Here is a 6000-nt window from a genome sequence, read left to right as displayed (position 1 = left end):
TAGAATGAAGTTTCAGACTAAAAACAAACAAACAAAACAACAACAACAATTGGTTCTAACACATACTAGCACCCACAGCTTCTGCTAAAGTAAAACACATTAATTTCAAATTTTATTAAATGAAAAGTTGAATGGCCAGTCAATGGGGCAGGGGCGAGGAGGGGAGGAGTATAATTCTTCTCTGGGGGAAAGAAAGCAGATATTGGTTTAAAAAGAAAATACCACCTAGCACAACAATGTACCAACATTATCTATAAAAGCCAGCTTACTTACTTTTTGTCTTTTAGGGAGTTCATTCTGATGAACCTAAAGGACCTATGGCATTGAACAATATAGAAGGATTCAGAAACCTCCTCATGAAGCTGGGTCCTGGAGGAGAATAAGATACTTGAAAAACTATCAAAGAGCACTGGGGAGGAAAAAGATTATATATCTGGGTAAGAAAGGGCTCTGAGATGCCCAACGCTTTCAAAGACTGCCAATTTTACCTCCGATATGCATATCTCCCTCCTCTATTATAACTGGATTTTTGACCCGCCATATGATCTCCTATAATAAAGATAATTCCCAGCCTCCTGGTGTGGTCATGTGACTAAACTCTGGCCAAAGGGATATAAATAGAGGTAAAATATAACAATTTCTAGGGCACTTCTTTGAAAGAAAGTAGACTGTCATCCTTTGTCTAGTTCTCTATCCCACCCTTTGTCCTGCTGCCTTTCAGCAATGGTGCCACTTGAATTTTGAACATGAATATCACACTCTGAAGTTGAAAGAAGGCTAGGTAAGCAGGAGACTCTTGTTACTTGGTATAAGCCCTTCATGCTATTTCTTATTGTATATTTCAATTTGATGTTTCAATATTTAAATAAAGAAAAGAAAAAAATTTTAAATTAGTCAAAGGCACACCCATAAAGGAGACTGGATTTAAAGCAGGTCTTAAAGAATCCTTAGAATCTAGATAAACAGAGTTCACGACAGCAAAGCAAGGAAGGAAAGTAAACATTTGTCAAGCACTTCCTAACAACAACTTGCAAATTCCGAGTACTTGCTCTATATCATGTACTTGTGCTAAGCACATTATTTTATTCAATTATTGCAACAACCCAGAAATGTCAACATTTTTATCACTATTTTCATATGAACAAACTAAGTGTTTTTTTAAGTGTTTAGAAACTTGCTCAGAGTTACACATACAGTTAGTAACTGGTGGAATTACCATTTAAACATAGGTCTGCTCCCTATAGAAGCTCTTCTCTTCGCATGAGGTAAAAATAAATGTAAGTTCTCTGAAAGAAATGTGCCTGATGTTTTTTGAAAATGCAAACCACTGGAACCAAATTCATGTTGGGGGAACACCAAAATCTTCTGCCATCAATTGGTGAATGCTCTCTGAATTAAGTCTAAATTGAATATTGACTTCAAAAGAACATAATTATGAGGATATATTTGCAACCAAAATAAAAATCACATAATACTTTCCAAAGTCAAGCAAAAATATTTTTAGATTATATACATTTAAAAAATTATGCCCCTAATCTTCTCCATCTGTGCAGAAAATTAAGTTCACTGTATTCTAAATGAAGCATGCCTTTAGATTTAGAAGGATTATACGATGCTTACATTTCAAATAGCGTATATTTTATATTATACTCATTTAACATTGGAATAGTACCTATATTTGCAATATGCTTTGCAAACAACCTATTATTCCAGTGTACTTTCATTTAGCAATACAACATAAATATAAAAACCTTTGGGAAAACAATCTAGGTCTGTCTAACAGAATGCTTTGCTGTGGTTACTAACTTTTGTTTTCAATATTTTTATCAGTGGTAGAAATGACTGTGAATTTGTAGTGTTCAAGCTTTCATTTGAATAGGCAACTGTAATTCAGTGCAATACCCCAAATACAATATACATTATATGCTTCTTTAGAGAAGTTTAATTACAAAGTTTCTGTTTATTTTATAAGTAAACCTGCAATTGTCTTGCATTGAAATGCTCCAGTGAATAAAACAGCTGATTGAAATTAGAAAAATTTCTCATTTCCCCACTTTAAAGTCATGCAATTTCAATAATGATAGGACTTCTCCAGATACACAAGACTGCAAAAAACATTCGTATTTCATCTGGATATGAACTTAGTATCTACAACAATTTTTAAACTAGAAGAAATTATTGAAAATGTTCCATAGCTGACAAAGGTTACAACACAAAACTATCTAATGCCAAGTTCTATAGTGGGAGAAATGATATAAGTTGAAAATGTATTGCTTTTTCATTAAATTTCACAGGAAGTTTTCACATAGCTCTTTAATGTCTGTTCCTTGTCAAAACTGATATGTTTTCATAAATGTGAATAGCTTTTCCATCTAGTTTTGACAGTGTTAATACCTGGGGTTCACATTTTTCTTTACACAAATCTATGAAAGTACAAGTTTTTGTTCAAACTCATTTTAACCATTGCTAGTGGAAAATATTAGAAGATGTGTAAGAAGGTCATGGCAACTTTATATTTCTTGATTCGAAAACAATAAAGAGCCGTTCTCTCTCTCTCTCTCTCTCTCTCTCTCTCTCTCTCTCTCTCTCTCTCTGTGTGTGTGTGTGTGTGTGTGTGTGTGTGTGTGTGTGTGTTATGATGCCCAATCATTCAGATAAAATATATTTCTCCTCTTCTTTTTTGTCATCTCTCACTCTCCTCAACTCTTTCAGAGAACCCTACTGAGTAGGCTAATGTAAAAATCAAGAGGAAAGACTCTCCTGTGGGTTACACACACATTCCTTCTATGGGTACATCTCAGTTTGCCATAGTGTGCAGCAATAAATAGCTAATACTCACGAGAAAATAGAATGATTCTGGATGCTGCATGAATCCAATTTGTTAAACAGGCGTCATCCATAATTTTGAAAAGTAGTTAACATTGTTTTCATACTATGTAAACCAATGACAAAATCTGACTAAAACTGCTTTTGGAATAATCAAAATATTTTACAAATATAATACTTTTTTACTTCCTCTTCACAAGTTATAAAGATTTAGACAGTAAGATCGCTGCCACTGAAAATGTGTTTTCTACTAGCCTACAAAATATATTCACGTCACACTTCAAAAGCACAATTAAGTTTTCTGCACATAAAATATAAGTTTGAGATTAGAGCCAAATTCTCTACAATCATCAAACTTTTGCATACTTCTTTAAACACAATGTGGATTGAGTCCTTCCATTGTTTCGTTTTACATTCTGTTTGCCATTAACCCATGTTGTAATGCTTAGGAGGAAAAATAGTGGAGAAAATCATTAATAAAGAAACCAATCCACACTAACTACAAAGTCTAAACGATGTGGGGGGCCTGCATCAGGGCTAAAGAATAGGATGGCTATGATGAAATAAGTCCAAGACCACTAAGTAAAATACAAAACAGGTAAACATGAGAGTGGGAATCAGGAGAGCCATTATTCCATCTTCTTGTCCAAAGTAATGGACAGATTGGAGCCTGCCTCCATGAGAAACTGCCAACAAATCCTCTCACATTGCCAATGGGAAGGCTAATCGGTAAAATGTTTTTAGAAAATGACTGTCATCCAGAACCTCAGAAATATTAAATTAAAAAAAAAAAGTTGATCCCTACTGGATCAATTCTAAGAAATCTTTCCAATTCTAAAATATCGATCTTAAAAAAATACTTCTAAATAAGGGAAACATTATTCACAAAGATGTTGTTTAGGGATTGACTGTTTACAATAAACAAATGGAAAGAATAACACATTAATAGCATAACCAGTATATAAATTACTCTTCCAAAGAAGTACAGTCATTCGAAGTGAAATTCTCATGCCAAAAAAATTGGGGGGGGGGAATGTTCATGTTGAGTAAAAACATGGTATGATAAAACTATGTCCCACAAGTTAAAACTCTGCCTAAGCAAAAAATGAAAGGTGAGCGCATTGGCTCTCCCTTCGGTAGTGGAAATTTTCTGGATTTATTTAATTATTTATAAAGAAGATGTATTACTTTTACAATAAAGAAAGTTCTGATAAATTTTACCAATATATAAATAAACCAGAAAATCCTCCACAAAAAGTTAAATGAGCATAAAGCCCAAAAAAGGAAGTAAAGAGACAAAGTGTTTATTTTCTCCTGCCCACTAGCTAAAGATTGTACTGTGATGTAATCCAGCCATTGGATTTTCCTTCTTCTAATGAGGGACCTGCCACAACTCTCAATATAAGGCTCAGTTGGCACAGTGGATTAAACAAGGAGGCTGTGCGTGTTTCTTAGTTTTATCAGCAAATCCACAGTGGCATGCATCTTCTTTCTTCCTCCACTCATGAATACTAAAACCTTCAGCTGTGCTAGTCTCTCTCTACTACATCTGCGCTGCAGGCTAAGATGCCATCTTTCTAACCCTGGACTGGTGGCGGGTGGGCGGGCACTCAGCTTTCCAGTACTCTGCTACTTAGTAGCAGGGCTGGTGGGTCAGCCAAGAGCCAAGAGTAACATGAGCAATTTCTTTGAATAATGATTTACAAAGGGTATGTGGATAAACAGATGAAAGAAAAAGTCGATTTTATCTTTTTCTAGTGAAAGAAGGCCAGCTTAACCACAATTTGAATATCAAAGTCAGTGACTATTTTTGAAGGCTGAAAATACCAAGTGGTGAGGAGATCAGTTTGGTTTAAAAAAAAAGAAATTTAACAGAAACACTTAATTGTACAAATGAAGTGATATCCCTCTTTATTTATTCTACTCATCCTCCTTTACTCATACATTTTGAAAAGCTGTATGAGGCCAAGTAATGCTCTCAAAATATAACCTCTATCAGACCATATCAGACTACAATTAATTTCCTTTGGTTTGGAGTCATTTCACCGCTCGAAATGCTAATTTTAAAGCCAGGGTATAGATATAAGATTAACTCTTTGTTTTTTGTTTGCTTTTGTGCTGCTGATCCAGGAAGCTCTTACATACATTATTAAATAGCATTACTCTGTCATTCAGCCACTAGAATGCCAGAAGTTAATAGGGCTGACTTGTCTTTTGCTTAGGACCTCTCTGAGCATGTAGACAATTGGAGGTGGGGGGTGGGGGAGGGAACTAAAATAGATATTCCCCATGAAGGAATGTTTCATTACTTTTTCACATGGTGCCCAACAACATGAGTGCTCGAAAAACTATTTGGTGAGTCGATAAAGGTTTCTTGTATTGTTCTAAAATTATTTCATAGATAAGAACCACATCTTATAAATCTTTTGTCTTTTCCAACACACAGTACAGTCATGGGTTCATAATAAGCGGTCAAATTTTTAGGTAAATAAACCTCCAAAGTGATATTATAAGCAAACATATAAAACCTACTAAGCAAGTTTTATACAAGCTACTTAAGAATAAATTTGCCTTTTTGCGACCACACTCCTCTGATGTCCAATTGACTCTCATAGACTGATATTCAACCCTTTGTCCCTTTTAAATTTAATCCTATACCATGACTTCCTACTTGTACAAGTTTGAATTGAATTTGAATATAGATTTGAATGACTGAAAATTATGACTCATAATGAGCCCCTCCATGTTTTGTGCAACCTCATTTTGTATAATAAATGCACCTTGCCACCACCCAAAGGAAATGTGTTAGCCCCAAGACAACATTGAACCACCACTTACACAACTGAAGAAATCAATAACCACTTTACATTGATATTTGACTAGAAACAAGGCAACTCTGTTTCAAATCTAATTTTTTTGGAAAAGATAATGATAAAACAGAGTAGATTGTATAAATGTTTAAACTACGTCTGAAGCATCCCAAAGCCATTTTGCCTGTAAGAGAGTAGTAATCCAATAAACGTGGCTCCTTATAAATATACAGCATAATGCATTCGAGTAACTTCGTAGTCATTTAGAGAACCAGATAATTTCTCAGAACTCTGTAAGAAAATTGACAAGCTAAATAATTCAGTTACAAGGCTATACCAAAGATCCTGGACAAATATTACACAT

Source organism: Rousettus aegyptiacus, unplaced genomic scaffold (assembly GCF_014176215.1).
Source record: "Rousettus aegyptiacus isolate mRouAeg1 unplaced genomic scaffold, mRouAeg1.p scaffold_m13_p_2, whole genome shotgun sequence".
Classification (NCBI taxonomy): Eukaryota; Metazoa; Chordata; class Mammalia; order Chiroptera; family Pteropodidae; genus Rousettus; species Rousettus aegyptiacus.
The sequence above is the reverse complement of the archived record's forward strand: the minus strand, read 5'-3'. Positions refer to the sequence as shown.